Raw genomic sequence first — 22,589 nt, forward strand, 5'->3', positions numbered from 1 at the left:
ACTTTGAGAAATTTTTTTCCTGCGTATTCGGATTTTTGATCCCCAGTATATAGGGGTTGCCGCAATCAGGAAATATTATCCCAATAGTTTGATAAGGAAAGCAATGCAATGCTAGGACCCCTTAGTGTTAACCTTACTTTTTGCGCATTTCACCATATCTTGGGAACTTTCCAGTGAACTTTTAAGTGAATTGAAAAATTTTTGCACTCAATGTTTTAATGTTCATTTAATTTAGAATTTCCTTCATTCCCTACCACGATTGTAAGATATTTACTTTTCACCTAACTTGCAAAATTAAAAAGTTTAGAATTCTTTACAAAATCACTCAGGCTAAGTGATTAACAGTATTTAGGAATCTATAAATTTTTGCTACGTATTATCGTTGCAGAATAACCAGTACACAATATATGTAAATAAAATAAATTTTTAAAATTGTGCATTTTCTATTAATTGCATTTATTATTCTTATACTGAAAGAGTATCAAGGTATCTATGACCTCCATAATAAATGAAGTATTTACGGACTTTTATATATATTAAGGAATTGAGTCAATTTTTCACGAAGTTCAAGATCTCATCCCATTGAAAAAAAAGTTATTTAATAAATATTTTTTTACAATAAATGCTTCTAGTAATAAAACAAACGCGATGTAAGTCATTGAAGAAAAATCCCTTCAATTGTACATTTTTCCCTTCTTGAAATTATTTCACATATTTCTTTTTTCACTAGCGAATTTCCGATTACTTTAAAATTTTAAAAATATCGATTTTTTCATTTGCAAGAAATTTTTACTTTAAAGCGTGATAAGATTTTTGAATACTCCAATTTTTTTTTCTAATAAATAATATGTCTTTGTTAATTTCTAAAAAAAATTTTCATAAAAAAGTTTTCATTATTCTTTTATCAAGATTGATTTAACAGAGAGAAAATCACTAAATTAGAACAGGTTATGTTTTCTTACAATAAAAGTTAAATAGAATTAATTCTTTGAAATAGCGTTCCAATAAAACATGGTATTAAAATCTTACGTTATTTTTTGTGATTGGTTCAATAATAAATTATTTTTATTTCTTCACAAACACAATTCTTGTAAAAAAAATTAAATCTGTTATATCAAAAAACTAGATCGTTTTATAAAATATAAATTATTGCGCTTAATAAAATATAAATACAGTTTATTTGTAACGTGATCCTAAGAATAAAAAGTTTATTTTCTTTTTTAATTCTCTACTAAAATAAATTAATGAGTTATTTTTATTCATCATGGCTAGTCGAGGAGGAGAAAAAAAATATCGAATATCACTGTTTAGGTTAATGTAATTTCGTTCTCCCACCACATTTACGCGTAATCCATCGTCAATTCCACTTGCAATCGCCTAGTTTATAATCTACGGTATGTTTTGTCAATTCGCGTCCGGAGCAGCTGGCATCTCTGCAGAAAGCAGCCACACGGTATTTCTCGGAGCGCAGACTATTTAAAAAGTGAACCAGTTGTGCGCATGAACCCCAATTCTATTTTCATACCTGCCAACTTTCACTCTTTTCGAGAATGGATTTTCCAAGTGGTAGTAAAACAATTACCGAAAAACAATCTTCCTCAAAAATATATTTACATACCTGCCAACTTTTAATCCCTTCCATTATCATTTTTTCCAGTGGTATTAAAAGGGAATTAAAACTTCAATTTTAAGCAAACAAATACGTTATATATGAGCAAACTTAAGTTGACAACCATGATAGTAAAGCATATTAATATATGTGCTTAATTTTTGTAAGAATAGTGGTGATCAAAATCATTTAAAAATTAAGTTTATAAAAGAAAATATAGTATATATTTACTACCACTTTAAATATGAAAACAAAATCTTCCGGAAAATCCGGAAGAGTTGGCAGGCATGTATTTATATTTTAGTCAGGTTGAAAATCGCTATCGTAAGGACTAATTTGCTTTTATATGTTTGTTGTAATTATTTAAATGTAGTAGTGGTCAAACTGATTTAAAATAATTATTATAATTCAAAACGTTTAGGGAAATAACATGAATTTCGCTAGCACTTTAAATATGAAAATAAAATCTTCCTGGGAAACATGCCGAGTTGGCAGCTATGTGTTTTGAAAGTAATTCATAGAAATTTATCATATATATTTGAGAATCGAATCTGTAATGGTTGACAAGTGAATAAGACAAACCAATCACATTCATCAATTAAACAAATTTTTAGACATATATTTGCTACCACTTTCTTATTTTTATTAGATTAAACGGCTCTTTCACAATATAGTTTACCGCTTTATCGGTCTGATCGGACTACCTATAAAAAACCGAGTGGAGGCTTTACGGTGTGAATCATTTTGCTTTCATAAATTTGATTTTAAGTTTCATCTTACGTATCACAACTTATAAATTATTCAGATATTCATGTGTAACGCTCGCTACGCTTACCTTTCGTTTTCTGTAAAGTTTCTTAAAGTACTACAAAAAATAATAATAACCACTATTCTGCAAATTTCGGTGTCTGCTACTTAACCTTTACATATCATTTTAAAACTCGAAACTGTGCGCAATTATTAATTTCTTGATATAGAAATCATCTTTGATTGCACTGTAAACAACCACTCGAAAAAGAATGATGTCTCAGAGATGCCAACTGCTCTAGACATGCCAAAATGATTTTTTAAAAAACGGTAAATAACTACTAATTAAATTCTACAAACACTTGACTATTTTTGCTTGCTTTTTAAAAGGCACAGCCTGCCACAACTACTTAGTTACCTTATTTAACAAGACCCATATCCCATACGTCGTGAAATTACAGAAAAATTAAAATATATACATAGATTGTATACTGAGTTTCTGGGGTGACTATAACCGAAACTACGATAATGATGAATTATATAAGCGTACGAACTATTTAAAAATAGTGGTAGATAAAAATCTACTAAATTGAATTTATTAAACCAAAAATCACAATTGATAAACTACCACTTTAAAATATTTATTTGCTGTTCGGAGCAAGTTGGCCTCTCTGTGTTGAAGACGTCTGAGACACGTCAATTATTATTTTGACATAAGAAGCAAATGACGTCTCCGTATGTCAAGGGATTTATCAGTCTGGAACACTAGCTCTACAAATCTTGGCGAACCTCAAGAAATACATAACTAATTGCTTTTAAGCGTTTCATGATAATCAAAACCTGAAATTACTACCATTTTCCTCAAAAAGTGTTTTTTAAGTCAGAATTATTTGCATACCCTCCAACTTATGAGGATTTTGAAAATAATTCTTTCTAGTGGTAGCGAACCAAAGTAGACATTTTTAAAGCAAATGGATCTCTCTTAAAACTTTTATCAGAACTTAAGAATCTAGCCATATGGCCTGCACTTTTATAAGTAATAGTGGACAAGTTATGCTAAAATTAATTTTTTTTAAATATTAAGACATTAATTTTGCTACAGTTTGAAAAGAAGATTTCTAAAACTACGGAAGTTCCGTAGCAGTTGGAGGGTATGTATTTGTTACATCCACCAGCAAAACTACATGCTATAGATGGTTTTGAATGAACTGTCTGACACAATACTATTTGCATTGCACATTACTAAAATTCTCTAAATATGATTACTTTTATAGCAATTTAACAGTGGTAGGTAACTATTTTTTTTTCTTCGTCATAATGAGATCAAAATAATTATGTTTTATTTCTATGTCTTTTACTCGCTTTATTTCCCTCCCCTTTCTTTTACATAGAACAACTTATTATATTATATTATTAAAAGAAAATTAATTAAAAATAAAATGCGCAAGAAATGCACTACATAAAAAAAATAAAGTAAGTGTTTAGAGAACTACAAGAATTGTCATTTCCATCAATAAGCAATAAAACGCTCTTTGCATCCATTCTTTTTCTCCTTGGAGTTTCAATCACCCAAGGAGACACATTTGATACCTCAAAAATAGCAGCCTCATTTTACGCTATGGGAAAATGTCCTTTGCATTTTGAAACAGTTTTTTACGTATTTATGGCCCTGAACTCCTTTGCCATCAAAATGTGGGATATCGACAGAACCATCTCCTTGTTTGGATATCTATTCATAAAGTGTCCTAAACTAGCAATTATTAAGAATTTCTAGGAAAACAGATGCATACCTGCCAACTCTTCCGGATTTTCGGGAAGATTTTATTTTCATATTTAAAGTGGTAGTAATTATATACTATTTTTTCTTTTATAATCTTAATTTTTAAATGATATTGATCTCCACTATTCTTACAAAAATTAAGCACATATATTAATATGCGTTACTATCATGGTAGTCAACTTAAGTTTTCTCAAATACAACGTATTTGTTTGCTTAAAATTGAAGTTTTAATTCCATTTTAATACCACTGGGAAAAATTATAATGGAAAGGATTAAAAGTTGGCAGGTATGCAGATGCGTTATGCTTTTAGGGATTTAAGTAGGGGGAGACTCTAGTTGATATTTTCCATTTTTTTGGTGATTTTGTCAAGAGACTTTCTCTGACATATTGTTCAGTTAAAGTGATTTAATATAGATGATGTTTAAATAATGAATTTATTAAAGTGAAGAAAGTCCAAATGACGAGAACCAGTCTGCACTACGAACTGCCTGTTTCATCATCATCATCGAAATATATCTGGGCGCCTGGGGCCGTTAGCGGCCTTTTTCCCCTTCGTTTTGTATTGTGGTCTTTAAGGTGGTTCTTTCTGGTAATTAGAACTGACTGTTTACAGTGAAGAGATCTCTTATATACTAACAAAGAATGTTCTAGAAACTTCCTAGGAATAACTAAAGGGGAAATTATGTAAATTGAATGTACCAGAAGCTTCTGGAATGTTCATAGAATTACGAGTAAATAAGAAAAATTGGGAATTAGTGTCCGCGTCCCGTATCGAACCTGGGACCTTCTGCTTCAGGGATGCCAACTACTCCGCTTTCTGGAGTAGTTTTATTAAAGTGGTAGCAAATTATATATTAAAATTCGTTAAAGAAAGATAGTTACGCTTACTTTTTAATTTAGTAACCAGTTGTTTGATACTTTAACGTTGCATTTTATATCATACTGATAATTTTTGATATTTAGTGGGGAAAAAATTACTTATAATGAAAAATACTAAACTAAAAGTTAACTAACTAAACTAAACTAAAAGTTAAGTAACTTAAAATTCGCTACCACTAGAAAATACTTTTTTACAAAGCGGATCAAGTTGGCATCTCGGTTTGTAGATTCGGATTATACCACTGAGCTACTGAGATTGAGACTGCTCGGCAATATAATCATTCTAAATATTCTCTTGAAAAGCCCTCGCAGTTCTACTTCAACATAATTTAGTTATTTCCAGCTGAAATTTTGACAAATATAAATATTCTGTTTACTTTTATTTAGGTTAATTAATTTTTTAACTTAAATTATTGTTTTTTTTTTTTTTCATGAGCTTGACAATTTGCTCGAAACAATTTTCATTTATTTACATTTTATCATTTTCTAAATAAATCGTACCATCGAGAACGCCAATTCTTAATAAAGTTTATCTTCAGATTAAGAGAACTTATTAAATAAATCCATTTGTTGGGAAGTAAGCAAATGTCTGTATTAAAATACTGAATACATTTATAGCTGTATGTTTATGTACTGTTATAATTGTTTTATGTTTTATAGTTAATACACCAAATTTATTTATATATTACATTAGTTCATGATTTTACCATTCATTGTTCAAGCATGAATCTATTTTCAACGCACGGAGTTCGCTCTTAGTTTATATTTATAAAATTAATGTAACTTTTAAAATTTTTAAATCGAAACTTAGAATTTTTATAGTGTCTCAATAATTTTGTTTTCATTCATAAATTGAATGTCAAGTTTAATTTTATTAAAATATTACCCATAATTTAATAAACAAATTTATATAAATGTAATGATAATTTATGTCCTAATACAAAAAATTAACATCAACTTACATTTTAATTCATTTAAAGAACGGCGAAATATCTTAAATGCAAAAGTTTCATCCATATGATTTTATTATGCTCAATAATAAAAACTGTAATAGAAATAAAAATAAAACTATAATAAAAATATAAAAGAATTGGATAATTTGTTAAACTTAATTTATTGTATGAGAGTGTTGAGTGTCTTTTATGTAGTTTTATTTATTTTGCTTTTATCAAAATAATATAAGGTTTTTAAAGTAATTATTTTGTGCCAATTAAAATTTCAGAATTTAGTGTTTTTCATAAATATTTCTCAAAATTGAAAATATTAAATTAAAAAAAATTTAATACTGAAACTATAAATACTGCCGAACTAGGTAGAAAAGGAGAGTTCTATGTGTTTACTGTTTTATTTCTTTGTTTAAATTTATGTATAGCTCTTATGGTTTAAAAAAAATACTAGAAAGTAAAAACAGAACTTGTAAATGAATGAAATATTTCTTTGTCAATATGCTGTTATCAAACTATTCTTCGATTTCCGCTTGTATAGTAGAAGAAATTTAACTAATTAAACTCTTTTTTTTTGTATATAGCTGTATTGAAAAAAAAATATTTAGTCATGCTAGATTAAGAGGTCTGGCTCTCAAGGCACTTTTTAGGGATAAATATATTTCTTCAACAGACATAGTATACAAATCTACGACTCACCACAACTCAAATTTTTTTTACAGATATTAATGTAAAAATTGTATTTGAAGTTTATTCTATTGATTCCCATTTTGAATCACCCCTTAACATTGCACAGCTACATCTGCATACCTGCCAACATTCACTCTTTTTGAGAATGGATTTTCCAAGTGGTAGTAAAACAATTATGGAAAAACTATCTTCCTCAAAAATATATTTATATTTTAGTCGGGTTAAATTCGCTATCGTAAGGATTAATATGCTTTTATATATTTGTTGTAATTATTTATATGTACTGGTGGTCAAACTGATTTAAAATTATTATTATAATTCAAAAAGTTTAGTGAAATAACCTGAATTTCGCTAGCACTTTAAATATGAAAATAAAATCTTCCGGGAAAACCGGAAGAGTTGACAGCTATGCATCTGCATAAAGCGGAAAAATACTCCAATTCCAAAGTTTAATTTGTCTACCAGCTGAATACCAGTTCTTCGCAAAGAGTAGAAAATAGAAAAGTAAATAATCAATAAATCGATATTAAACAGCAGCATCATATCAACACAAGATCAGATATCAACACATAAGTATTTACCAAAACAATTAATAAAGTTAAAATAATATTTTTTTTATTTATTGTTATTTGTTTCCTGTTGATGACTTTACATTATTAAATTGTGCGAAACACATTTTTTTAAGAAGTTCAATTAAACAAAATAAAGATCTAACAATACACAAAGATGCCAACTTGCTCCGCTTTGCAAAATAGTATTTTCTAGCGGTAACGAAATTTAAGTTATTTTTAGTTTAGTATTTTTAATTTTAATAAATTTTTCCACCACTAAATATCTAAAATTATAAGAATTATATAACATGCAACCTAAAGGCATTAATTACTTGGTTACTGTTTTTTAAAATAAGCGTAACTATGCTTATTTTACAAGTTATACTATTTAATTCGCTACCAATTTATTAAAACATTTCCAAAGAGCGGAGCAGTTGGCATCCCTGAATACATAGCTGCTGACATGCTGCATTCGGCTTGGAACTATTGATCAAGCTGCCCAACGCATAGTCAAATTTTACCACAAACAAATGTCTCCGTTAATTTAAATCTCAAAAACCACGTTTGATTTATTTTAATTTGCTTAACGATAGCTTATTTAAATGTCACGACGGTATAAATCATTTTAAATCAATAAATAAAGTGTGGGGCTGTGGTGGCTCATAGGATAGAGCACTTGCCTTTGCCTCCCAAAGAGATGATCCGAGTTCCAATCTCAACGATGGCCGGTCTAAGCAAATTCCGCATCCGGCTTGCACCGATCATAGTACTGGCGTAAAATAACCTCAGTGGTAGACGGATCATATAGTCACCTTGCTGTCGAGCTAACAATGGGAGGTTTTTGTGGTTTTCCTCTCCAAGTAACGCAAATGGGAGTTAGTTCACGAACACGAATTTCTCCCAATACTTGCTCCAGGAGTTCTTTTGTCTTCTAAATTGGGTTTAAAATTACAAGGCTACGGAGTTAAACATTGGTAGTGGTAAACCCAAAATTTAGGTTAGCTGTTCAACGACGGTTATTAAATCAAACTTGTTTGGGCTGTGATCGCTCAGAGGATAGAGCGTTCGCCTTCCAATGAGGTGAATCGGGTTCAAATCCCAGCGATGGCTGTTCTATACGATTTTCGCACCCGTCTCGGTACCGACCACAGTGATGAAGTAAAATATCCTCAGTGGTAGGCGGATCACAGGCTAGAGTCCCCTTGCCGTTAGGCCAACCATGGGAGTTTTTCGTGGTTTTTCTCTCCAAGTAACGCAAATGCGAATTAGTTCCATCAAAAGACCTTCACGAAGGCAAATTTTTCCCAATACTTGATCAAGGTGTTTCCTTGCCTTCTAGTCACAACCCAAAATTTATTCTGTTCGACTGAGCAAAATTCGACTATGCAACTACGAATATAAAATAAAATGAAATCAAACTGGTTTTAAAGTTTTTAATTCAGTTTTTCCTAAAAGTGATTCTTAAGATTTCCATATAGTTCTTTCCCTTTATTAAATAGTAGTTTGCTTAAATTGTAGAAGTAGTACCTAATTTGTAGTTTTTTTTAGAAATTTACTCTCTTTAGTATCAAGATGTTTCAGTTTTCATAATAATGTGTTGAATATTAACAAAACACGTTGACTTGAGTGTGAAATATAATTATTTTACGTTTGATGTCATGTTTTTGTCATAAATTAAGAAAAAGTTACTTTTATCAATCTATGTGAGTGTGTATTTCGGATTATATATATATATATATATATATATATATATATATATATATATATATATATATATATATATATATATATATATATATATATATATATATATATATATATATATATATATATATATATATATATATATATATTATGGCATATATAAGTTGAGGCAAATTAAAATATATTTCTGTTTACAATTTTTGATTCAATTATCATCCATGTGCCCCTAGTGCATGCCATTCTCAGCAAATTAAAATTTTATTTTATTTATTTAAATGTACTTGAAAAGAGTTTTAGTACTGTAGAAAGATGTTAAATTTTCGCACTTGAGATCATTTTTAACTATTTAATCAAGGTGGAACTCTATATTTGCACAATTTACTTTTTAAGTTTTGATTTGTCAAGATAGTTTAAAAACACATTTGGATAAATTTCAATATGCTGCTATCATTCTCGTTGCCCACGGGTTTAGCCGTGGTCGTTCATGAACAATGCTTTAAGAAAGAAACATCACATAACATAATATGTTTCTAAAAATCATAAAATAAAAATTTATACATTTAAAGTGGTAAGATTTTTTATAGCAAACAGTAGTAACTGTGAATTATCTCCCAAGTGCAGAGATGCCAACTGCTCCGGACAAACCAAAATAATTAAAAAAACGGTAAGCAACTACAAGTAAATTTTGAAAATATTTGACTACTTTTGCTTGCTTCTTAAACGGTATGGCATGACATAATTACTATAAAGTGGTGAATTCTATAAGCCTACGAATTATTTGGAAATAGTGGTGGATAAAAATCTACTAAATTGAATTTATTAAACCGAAAATCAAAATTGATAAACTACCACTTTAAGATATATATTTGCCGTCCGGAGCAAGTTGGCATCTATGCAAGTGCAAAAGGCCAATTTCGTTTTGTTTGCAACTTAGTTTATCCCGTAAAAAATTTTGTCGAACATTTTTTGTTGTGTAATCATATCTTTCATCTATATTAGAACTTGAAGAAGTAAGTTGTTTATTTTGCATATAATCAATGGGATGTTCTATAGGCCCAAAATATCGACTTTAACACGTTAAGCGCCGCGTCAACTGTCGGTGGCTGACACTGAAATTACATTCAGGCCACGTCAACTTGCGGTGGCTGACACTGAAATTACATTTTACTTAATTATTGTGATTCTTGGTTCAATAAATTCAATTTAGTAGATTTTTATCCATCTCTATTTTTAGAAAATTCGTAGGTTTATATAATTCACCACTTTTGTCAGATATTTCATGAAAGACCCGTGCAGCGTTCTCTCGACCTGATCGAGAAATTCAACCTACTTAAGACAGAAAAGGAACGCGGTGAGTTTTTCGGCAATTTCTTTGATCCATTTTCTGAAAATGATATAATTGATATTATGATTGAACAATCAGAAAAGAAACTCATATGGCAGCAGGAAAATTGCAAACCACCATATATGGAGGAATATAAACTTATCGCCTTAAGGAAGAAGAGCAAAGAACTTTGTCCTGTGGAACCCGTGGAAACGACCATGTCCATAGAAACTGTAAAGACAGTAAAAGCAGTAACGCTTACGGAGTCTGCAGTAACAGTTCCTTCCTGTGAGCCACAACTGGAAAATACTCAAATCGAGCTCACGGCAGACAAGCGCGTAGAAAAAGAGCCTGATATCCCTGCTTCTTCTCCCAAAAGACTGAAAAAGAAAAGGAAGAAAAGCCATAGCACCGGCCAGGGGTGAAAGCGAGACGGAAAAGAGGAAAGGCTGGTAGTAAAACCATTTCAGTTATAGCTAGTTTTGGGAAGGAATTTACTTATTCTTTTTTTAAATTTTTCAACAATATCTACTTTATCTTGGACTAGAAGCAGTTTAATATATATGCCAGAATTATAAAAGAAATCTTGATAGTTACAGATATTTCTTTTTTTTTCGAAAAAAATGCTGGAATGAAATGTTTTACGTACCAGGTTTTTCTCTTTTCCGTCTTGCTATATAAGGGCTTTCTCCCATGGCACCGGCAATACCCAGGAGCCTTCAACAACTTGCCCTGAAACTACTTCAGAGACAACTCACTCTAACCCTGAATCGACGGAGCCATCTCCACCGGCCAAACCCACTTTCCTCCCGAGAAAACTTAAGTTTCTCGTGCGGGGACTTAATGTAGACCACCGTACCGATGATCTTCGGAGAGATATTGACGAAAATGGTCGACAACCCATCAAAATTGAGCAACTGAGAAAGAGGTGTGGTGACGGATACAAGCCCCTCCCCCTTTTTCTAGTGATACTGCAAGATTCCCCAGAACATCGGGACTTTATTAACACAAAGTTTCTTCCATCTCATCCTGTCCAAATAGAGAAATTTCATGGAGGGCGTTACGCCATACAATGTTACAAATGTCAGAAATTTGGACACACTCAAAAATCATGTTCAAATGAGCCAGCATGCATGAAATGCGCAGGAGCGCATTTCACTTACCAATGTATGAAGCCTCTCTCCCTTCCTGCCAGGTGTATAAACTGCCAAGGCGATCACCCGGCCTGTTTTACGGGCTGTGGTGCTAGGCCGAAAAGACACCAGCTCACCTTCACGAGAAAACCTCAAGATGCCCTCAGCAATGTAGCTAGATTCCTGAACATTCTCAAAGAACTCCAGGAGCTGTTGAATGACGAGAAAATAGTCGCTCTACTCATCTCCATGCTCCCAACCCAAAAGATGTAGATATGGTGCCCCATCATCATGCCTGCTACACCTTACATGATTCCATTCTTCATTTTTACCTCATTTCAGGTTCTATTCCGAGCCTACATCACATCTTTCCTATGTATGTTCCCGTCATGGGATATTTCAAGATGAATGGGAAAAGGGCCATTTAGGCCTCAGATGCCCAGTTCTACAACAACGAACGAACAGATATTTCATGATAAACCATCTAAAAGAATAGCAAAATCCTTCTAATATTAGCAAACTTAGTTTGTAGTTATGTAAAATTAGCGTGGCTAAAGAGAAAAAAGGGGCTAGTTCATTCCGCTCTTAGAGCTGAAGCTACGATTTCTCTCCTCATGACGTCACTGTATACACAGATCTCGGAGATCTCTAGCAAAGATATTATGATAACTTAGCATCTTTCTCTCTGTAAAATTAAGTTAAACTTTTTCTGGTAATTAGATTTCAAACTTTACATAATTAACACATTATTTCCGTTCATAAACATAGTTCAAAAAAAACTTTCTTGGCCATTATATTAAAAAAATACCATTTTAAGCTTATAAAAATATTTTACTAGTTGGCGAAAACGACACTATAAATACTTTATTTTAAGAAGTTTTGTTTTAACTTTTATTATTACGAAAAGCATATATCGACACTTTTTATCTACATAATCTTACATAGCTATAAGTTGGGTTAAATTTAGATATTAAATTTAGAATCCTGATTTTAAAATATGCCGTTAATAGCAATTTGTTCACACTTAATCATTAGGAAACACCAGCCTTAAACGCTAATTACTGAAACAAAATAATAATTTAGGTTCATAATATTTAAAATTTTACAATTGTTTATAGATATTTAAATTTAAGATATATAATTTATAGATATTTAATTTTAAGAGAATATAATAAAAAAATCATAAATATTTAGAATAACTGCATTAAAAAATATGCTATGAAATTAGGAGAATTTTTACCATGTACTATATATTTTATTTATACTTTTCGCCTTAATTTTCTTTGACTTCATCCATTTTTAATTTTTTCACCAGCCTTTCTTTTTGAAGTAACGAGGCGGTTTCTATTTAGATGGTGAATTTTTATGAAAGTTCTTAACAATAGAATAAACGTATTGCTGTTTTATATTAACTGTGTCATTTCGTTTGCAATTCGTTGAATCCATTCTTTACATAGTTGTTCATTTATTTTAGGGAACACGTGGAAAATTATATTTTTTCCTTTTGTGTTTCTAAGAATTTTTGCAAGTTGCAATCGCGCATTTCCTTAATAGTTTTAAATTTTCGTAAATTCACTGCAATAAACTGAGGAAAATCATTTTATAAAACAACAAAAGTCTTGGAATATGTCACAAAAAGGAATGCTCCAATATTAGTTAGAGCTAATTAGACCGAACTTTCCGTTCTTGAAATAAAAGTGCAAGCTTCGCGCCACAGTAACGTCAATGGAGAAAATCGAAGATTTGGCATGGTGAGAGTTTCTTCTTCTAAGGAGTGAACCAGCCCTGATTAACCAAAGCCTCCACACGGTCTTTTAATAGGTAGTCCGATCAGACTATTGTGAAGGATTTCCATTTTCCGAACGAGTCATTTAATACAAAATCTAGTTAAAATAAGAAAGTGGTAGCGAATATATAGGTAAAAATTTGTTTTATTTATGAATATTGTTGGTTTGCTTTATTCACTTGTCAACCACTACAGATTCAATTCTCAAATATACGATAAATTTAAAGATTTTAATTCCGTTCATCTTAATCGTGATTCTTATGATTTCCATATAGTTCTTTCCCTTTATTAAATAGTAGTTTGCTTAAATTGTAGTAGTAGGACCTAATTTGTAGTTTTTTTAAACATTTACTCTCTTTAATATCAAGATGTTTCAGAAAAAACTCACAGGTATGAAAATATAGTAAAATAAAATTTTATTTATTTGAATGTACTTGAAAAGAGTTTTAGTACTATAGAAAGATTTTAAACTTTTGCACGTGAGATTATTTTTAACTGTTTTATCAAGGCGGAACTCTACATTTACATTTTAAGTTTAGATTTGTCAAGATAGTTTAAAAAAACATTAGATTAAATTTCAATATGCTGCTGTCGTTCTCGTTGCCCTCAGGTTTTACCATAGGCGTTAATAAGATGCCGAGTTAATAAAAACATATATCGCAATTAATGTCTTTAAAAATAATAAAATAAAAATTTATACATTTAAATTGGTAAGATTTTTACAGCAAACAGTAATAACTGTGAATCATCTCCCTAGTGCAAAAGGTCAATTTCGTTTGTTTACAACTTAGTTTATCCCGTAAAAAATTTTGTCGAACTTTTTCTGTTATGTAATCATATTTTTCATCTATATTAGAACTTAAAGAAGTAAGTTGTTTATTTTGCATATAATCAATGGGATGTTCTATAGGCCCAAAATATCGACTTTAACCCATATGATATTTTGGAACTTTCAATTTTATACAGAAGTATTAGGTGCTGTGACATGAAAACAACGGGGTCGAACGCAGCCCATTATGTTGCTCAAGTGTGACAAATACCATAAAGAAGATAGTCTTTAAATTCATAATTTCTTTAACAAAATAGGGAGCGTGATAAAATAAAAAAATAAAGTCTATTTTACCGTAACAATTTTTTTAAAAAAGGGGCAAGATTAATTTTTTCCTCAAGTAACTTGGGAAAAAAAACAGTCCAAATATGGTATGGACCCCCCCCCCCCTATAAATTTCATCTAACGACACACATTACACAGTACAGATGAATCGGTTGGTAGCGAGTTATCACCAAATACCGAGTTATCATCCATATCGAGCATACTATAAGCTCTTATTTAAATATATATATAGCAAGATTGGAAAGTATTTGTAACAATTTCACTGCCTATCCCGTGTCAGCGCGAGACGAAATTATTATCAGTTTGCGACCATAAAACAGACTAAATAGTAGAAGATGTATCTTATCATCAGACTGTTTTTGAGAAAAAAAATATTAATAAAGATATTAAAATTAATAAAATAATAAATTGATAATTTTTGAAAAAAATAATGATGATAATTCGTCCTATTATTAATGTAATCATAAAATTCACTACCACTTAGCGAAATGTTTCTCAATCATTGCATATGTTGTCAGCAATGCTGCTGTAGTCAAGCTCTTTTAAATCTCAGTTCAATTAACTCCAATCTCTCTTTACATTTTTGTTTTATCTCTATGGATGAATAAATCTGTGTCAATTTACAAAACTTATTAACCACTCGCTTTTCAATAGCTAGTGTTACTTGACGTAATCAAAGTCATCTATATTATTTTAATACTTAGTTTCGCAAATTAAGATTAAAAATAAAATAATTGTGTGTAGATAGAAGAATGTACACAGCGCGAGAAGGAAAAAAGGGGAATACTCAGACCTTTTGATCTAATAATCGGATTTTTCACGTTCTAGGACTCAAACTTAGTGGCTTAAGGGGGTGACCTGAAATATGCTAATTACTTAGTGCAATCAATATTTAAATCGCGAAATCAGACACAAAAACGAACTTTCCTGAATAAACACACTTTTTCTTCGCTGGATTCAGATTTCTGACTCCCAATGTCGGAGATGCCAACTGCTCCGGACACGCCAATATAATTAAAATAACGGTAAATAACTACAAAGTAAATATTGCATATATTTGTCTATTTTTGCTGGCTTTTTAAAAGGCATAACATGGCAAGTACTTTAAAGTGGTGAATTATATAAGCTTACGAATTATTTAGAAATAGTGGTGGATAAAAATCTACTAAATTGAATTTATTAAACTAAGAATCACAATTGATAAACTACCACTTTAAAATATATATTTGCTGTCCGGAGCAAGTTGGCACGTCTGCAATGTATTCAAAGCGGCAATCTGGGAAATCTGGTTCCCATAGTTTAGTCAGGAAAGCCCTCTAAACTTTGGAACCTTTATTGTTAATTTTACTTTTTGCGTATTTCGCTTTATCACGAGAACTTTTTAAGCGAACGCTGTTTTGAAAACAGTTATATAATTCGTTTGTCTAAACATAATTCTACGCACAAAATAATTTTTAATAAATATGTGATATTTTTTAAACTTTTTTTAATAATGATTGTCGAAATTTTTTTTAATTTTTTGCATCATTTTTAAGAATATAATTTTACATGGCTATGTACGAAATTTGAGCAAAATCGGTTGAATAATTCCTAATTGAATTTCAAAAGAGTTAGAAAGTTAAAATTCGATTTCTCTGGGATTCAAATTATGCACTTTGCAATGCAAAATTACATACTTTGTAAAGTTCTAAAAAAATTTTATACCTCACAATTAAAATATTGTTCAACCATTATTAAATGAAATAATAAAAAAATAAGCATTTAATAAAATCATTTTTTGCGTAAAAATATCTCTGGACAAATGAAATTTATAACTGTGTGCAAGAATTTTTCAATCCGCGAAGATCCAATCATTAGATCAAAAGTTATACTGGGTGGTAATTTTTTTTTTTTTTTTTTTTTTTTTGTCACGGCTCACATCAATTTTTCTTGCTGAAAAAATATTTTCGTGTAAGTAAGATACCATACCCACAATTTTTTTTACACTAGTTTTTTAAATATTAGAAATATTTCATTTATAATTTAATTCTCTCTCTGTCTAAAATTACTTATTACATTTGAACACTTTTTTACTGATTGTTGATACTGGTTATTTTATGATTTTGTTTGAACATTTTTTAGAAATTTCAGGGTGTTATGCTATCAAACAACAAATTTTTTTTACCAAGCATACTCTCTTTTACTCCCTGCCAAATGGAGGCATGCCACGGGGGCTAAAAGTGTAAACAGTGCTAACTAGCAAAAAGCGAAAATCCCTTGCAAGAGATTAAAACTAGTAACTTTTTTCTACCAAATTTCTTTCAATCCATTATTGAAGGCAAATAAAAACAATGTTTTTACTGGTTATTTTATGATTTTGTTTGAACATTTTTTAGAAATTTCAGGGTGTTATGCTATCAAACAACAAATTTTTTTTACCAAGCATACTCTCTTTTACTCCCTGCCAAATGGAGGCATGCCACGGGGGCTAAAAGTGTAAACAGTGCTAACTAGCAAAAAGCGAAAATCCCTTGCAAGAGATTAAAACTAGTAACTTTTTTCTACCAAATTTCTTTCAATCCATTATTGAAGGCAAATAAAAACAATGTTTTTGTTTTAACACTAAACGCACCATAACCGGTTAAATGACCGTTAAAGAACTTTTTCATCAGAAATGCGCTTATCATCTCATCGTTTTTGCACTTTTGACTTCATAACTTTTTCTAACAATTATATACAGTTAATATTCAATTATTATTACTATTGTTTTTGTATTTTGTTTGTTTCGAATAATACTTATAGTATACCTATTTCTACCAGAACCGGTCGTTTGCCCGGGAGAACAATTTATTGCTTTATAAGGTTATCGGATCAAAAATTACGATGTTATGCGTGTTCAATTTATTGCATTTGATTAGTCGTACACTTCTGCAAAGACTGTTGCGTAGTTAGTTCAATCAGAATATTTGTGAATTCAAATATCAAGAAAGTTCCAAAAATTTTAGATTGACATTTTTGTGTAAGAAAAAGTGACAAAAACTAAATGTTTTGGTAAGTAGCTCACATTTTATTTTGATAGCTTTACTTTATTTCTAACTAACTGTTAGTTTTTACCCAGAAAAATGTCGAAACGATCAAGACAGCACAAGTTCTTAGAAGAAATAATATTAATTATAAGAATAATTATAATTATTATATATTACTAGGAGGCTTCGCCCCCTGCTCGCTAACGCTCACCAACCCCCGGAACTGCTTTCGCAGTTCATTTCGGATTGCTTCGCAATCCAATGCTCGCTTTGCTCGCTCATTGGATACGTTCTTAACGTCTAGCTTTTGTATACTTTTTTGAATACTGAAGTTCCGAAAACTTTTCACTGTAGAAAATTCTAAACCTGTACATTTCAATATTAATTTGAAATTGCAAACAGTTCACATATTTTTCTTAATCACACTAATTTCTTAATTTCAGTTGTTGAGAAAAGTAACTGTTGTAAGTTTTGTTTCAAAGTCTTTCCCACCAGAGGGCTAAAGCCATGTGTTGTAAAACAATATGAAATAGTAGTCTGCCACTGAACGCCGGATGTAAATCCGGCGTTCCAATGCAAAGCCGATGCTGCTTTGATGAAGATAATTTTGTATTTTTAATTGTCTGCAGGGCGCCACCCTAATAATATGGAATTTGTAAAATAAATGTAGATATTTTTGATTATTGATGAAGCCCATCATTTTGTGCTTTCATCAGTGTTCAGAAGCAAAACAACAATGAGTTTTTTTATTTTATCACAAAAATATAAAATTTATAAAAAACAAAGAAAAGAGTCAGAAAATGAGTATAGTCATAGAAAAAGTTAAAATTATAATACAGTATTTGTCAGTTAAAATAAAGCTTTTTGTTTAAGTCATTTCTAATAATTCAAATTTCTCCCAGGCAATTCTAAAGTAGTATTAGTAAGGTAGTATTGTTAAGTTGAAACACAATATTTTTAGTTTTGATGTCAACAATACAATTCAATTTTTCACAAAAACGATTGTTTCCATTGTTAAATTCAATATCAACAATTCAAATTTTTCTGAGGCATACTCTTAACCTCTAAATATTAGTTTTTTATGCACACATTTCTAAATGACAGTATTTGAAGTCCTCAAATTTAGCATGAAGTTGTAAAATGTAATGAAAGAGGGTCATAGCAATAATGAAAGTAGAAGTAAAGTTAGTACTGTAAAATTAAAACAATATTTTTAATCAATGAGCCAAGTTCTTCAAGAATCAGTTGTGGAAGTAGGTTTTTTCTTTTAAATTTTTATAGAATTTCTTTAAAAACACAATTGTTAATTTGGGAATTTGGCGATACAACACTTATAGAATTGAAGGATTTGTTACGTCAAGCGCTCAGGTATCATAATTTTGATCTAGTTGCGCTTCTATGTCATTTTGATTTATGTTGCTAAGTTAACTTTCAAAAAATTCTATGGCTGGCAACAGCATTTTTATTTTTTAGAATTCGTTATTTTTTTAGCGAAATGTTTTTTAACCTAACAGAATTCTTTGCCGACTGATATATGAAGAAAATAAAGTAAATATTTAAGTGTTGTGAAAAGAAACTTATTTAGTTGTACAAAGTACTTCAGCCAAAATTTGGGAGCCACGTAAGAGAATTATATATATTAGATCAGAAACACATCATTAAAAGGCAGAATGCTTTGGTGTTTTCAAAACGTAAACAAAGCAAAACAAACGTTGCCACCGGTGGAAAGGAAATACAGCCAAAATTTGGGAGCCACGTAAGAGAATTATATATAATAGATTATAATTATAAGAATTATTATAATTGTTATACATTATTAAAATTATAAGAATAATTATAATTATTATATATTATTATAATTATAAGAATTATTATAATTATTATATATTATTATAATTATAAGAATAATTATAATTATTATATATTATTATAATTATAAGAATAATTATAATTATTATATATTATTATAATAATTATAATAAGAATTACTATAATAATTATAAGAATTATAATAATTATATATGATTGTTGAAATATAAAGTTGTGATTATGATTGTTGAAATTTAATAGTAATTATTATGAATAGTTATTTTATAATTATAATTATTATATATTATTATAATTATAAGAATTATTATAATTATTATACATTATTATAATTATAAGAATAATTATAATTATAAGAATAATTATAATTATTATATATTAATATAATTATAAGAATTATTATAATTATTATATATTATTATAATTATAAGAATAATTATAATTATTATATATTATTATAATAATTATAATAATTATTGAAATAATAATAATTAGAAGAAATATGTTTGCGGAAAATGTACAATGGAAACCCTTGTATACGTACAAAATGCTGTGAGCAGTGAATTAAAAATTCTTATTCTTTGTGTTTGTAATACATAAAAATTAGCAATATGAAATTTTGTTTAATTATAATAAAGTTTTTTTTGGTTATTTTCTTCCTAGCATCCATATTTCATACATTCAATCAAGAAACATTAAGTCCGGTCATTTGACCGATTATGGTAGAAATAGGTATACATGAAGTGTTGGTACATTTAGGGTTAAATATGAATAATTTATAATCTAAGTCATAGTGGCAGTTACGATTGATTAATTAAATATGGATAGAATTGAGTGTCTACCGTTTCTTACATTTTTAGTCGTCTCTGTGGTATCCCTGCAAATGGAAAACTAGCTAATTTTTTTTCTTTTTGAGACACAGCTGAGTTAACTGTTAAGCGAGAGTAAGACCAAAATGTTAACACAATACTCATAAAAAAGTCTTGCTCTTAACATAAATAAAAACCAATTCTGAAGCGTGCGAAAATATTTTCCCTTCCTCGGAAATGCATAAAGTAAAGCTTGTTACATAATAGAACTGGTTGAATCCCAGCTTCGGAGATCACCTGTTATTATATGTATAGCTTTAACTGTAACTGTAGGTCAATTGTATAGCTTTAACTATAACTAAAGTGCGTCAAAGTGTACACTTTCTTTCTGCTTTATTCACGCTGTTTTTTGCTTTACTGTACATAGTGCTAAGTATTACTCTTTCCTATGATGAATAAATATTTTATTTAAAAGCCTCCTGATTTCAGTAGATGGCAGCACTAAAACTGTTTGTTCAAAGCATTAAACTTGTTCTAATAGTCAATCTTCTCGTAAAGTTTTGCACGTTTATTTTCACTTTGGCATTTATTATTTCGTTTTTTAGTATTTTTTTTCCAAAGATTATTGAGATAGTAAATACTGACCTAAAATAATAAAAATACTAATTATGATCATACTCTTTACTCATGTAGGCCTAGGCTTGAACTCTAAAAAATTATTGAAAATTCATGATCAAACTAAAAATTTAAAAAAAAAAAAAAAAAATTCTGAAGAAAAGTTACCGAAATTTTGAAAACAATTTCCCAATAAACATATATTTCCTTTAATTAAAAAAGGAAAAAAATATTTATTTTGATCTGTTTCTGTAGCATTCTCACTTAAATCTATTAAGGTTATACCTATCAGCGCTAATGAAACACAATTTTTACAAGCGATGATATTTAAAATCATTCAAACAAAATAATTAAATTTTGTAAGAAAATTACAAAAACCATATTTATTTATTAATTTTTATTATTATATTATTATTATAAAAATTATAAAATTATATTAAATTATATTTTTCTAGGTTAAAATTTTTCATGTGCGTCTCTATTTCTAATGACTTGAACTTTATATAATTCAGAGTGTGTAATCATAAATAATATAACTATCAAAAATAGATGTTACAGTTATAATTTTTTTTTTTTTTTTGAAATTTTCAAGCTATCTAGCTTGATAGTTTGAAATACTATTATTACGATTTGGTCATGATTTATAGAATTATGCAGGAAAAAAAACAGTACATAAAAAAACGTTAAAAATAAAAAATAAATAAAATTAGTTATTTTGAATACATGCATATATATATTTAAAATAACTAATTTTATTATATATATATATATATATATATATATATATATATATATATATATATATATATATATATATATATATATATATATATATATATATATATATATATATATATATATATATATATATATATATGTATATATATATATATATATATATATATATATATATATATATATTGTTACCAGTTTTTACTCCGGTGCGCGCTGCCAAGATGATACAATCTAACGTCACCCTGGCCTGAACGTGTTAATATTACCCTTTTTCTTCTAAATATTTCTTATAGACATAAACTCTGCTTATAAATTCTTCAACGAGTTGACACGTTAAGCGGAAGCAGTGAAGCGTTAATCAATGGAAAAAATTAAAAAGTGTTAGCAAAAATATGTGCGTATGACTAATGCAAAAACTGCCTACTAGTACGCTTTTTGCTAAATTTTTTATGGAGTGGTGAGCAATTAATACTTTCAGAATTTTGGCAATTTCACCAACATTTCAAGAGTTTCTCCTAAAGTGATCTAGAACAAAGTGGTGGCATTTATATGAACTTTGGATCGTTTACGTATAGTGGTGTGAAAATTAACTTTAACGATTGCTAAACATAGAATCACATATTAAAACTGCCACTAGAAGAAATGTTCCCTAAAAGCATAGAAAGTTGTCAGTCCTACTAATATGATACATTTTGGCTTAATCTCGCTTTAATTTAAAAATATGTTATCTAAATCTGCTGTTGGGATTTTCGCAACATTTTCGTTTGGAATAGTCAGTGGTGAATAATTGTTACTGCAATTTGCAAATAAATTGCTAACACAATAGTTTGGTTGTCTGTTACTTTTTGTTGCCAACCTGGGACATGCCATGGAAATGAAGTATGGAATGAATCCTTAATGCACTTAATAGTTTGTCAATTTGTATTACTTTTTGTTGCCAACCTGGAACATGCCATGAAAATGAAGTATTGAATGAATCCTTGATGCACTTAATAGTTTGTCAATTTGTATTACTTTTTGTTGCCAACCTGGAACATGCCATGGAAATGAAGTATTGAATGAATCCTTAATGCACTTAATAGTTTGTCAATTTGTATTACTTTTTGTTGCCAACCTGGAACATGCCATGGAAATGAAGTATTGAATGAATCCTTAACGCACTTAATAGTTTGGTTGTCGCTTGTTACTTTTCGTTGCCAACCTGGGACATGCCATGAAAATGAAGTATTGAATGAATCCTTAATGCACTTAATAGTTTGGTTATCGCGTGTTACTTTTTGTTTAAAACGTGGGACATGTCATGAAAATGAAGTATTGAATGAATCCATAATGCACT

At 29.4% G+C, this 22,589-nt stretch overlaps 1 protein-coding gene across 3 annotated transcripts in view; it reads left to right on the top strand.

Moving 5' to 3' along the window:
- The window catches only part of LOC107437321 (clavesin-2), a 97,929-nt gene that overhangs the window by 40,384 nt on the left and 34,956 nt on the right, over window positions 1–22,589 (top strand). The window lies entirely within an intron of this gene.

The sequence above is a fragment of the Parasteatoda tepidariorum genome, chromosome 5, assembly GCF_982258835.1.
Source record: "Parasteatoda tepidariorum strain Cologne lab strain chromosome 5, Ptep-v5.0, whole genome shotgun sequence".
In the NCBI taxonomy this organism is placed as follows: Eukaryota; Metazoa; Arthropoda; class Arachnida; order Araneae; family Theridiidae; genus Parasteatoda; species Parasteatoda tepidariorum.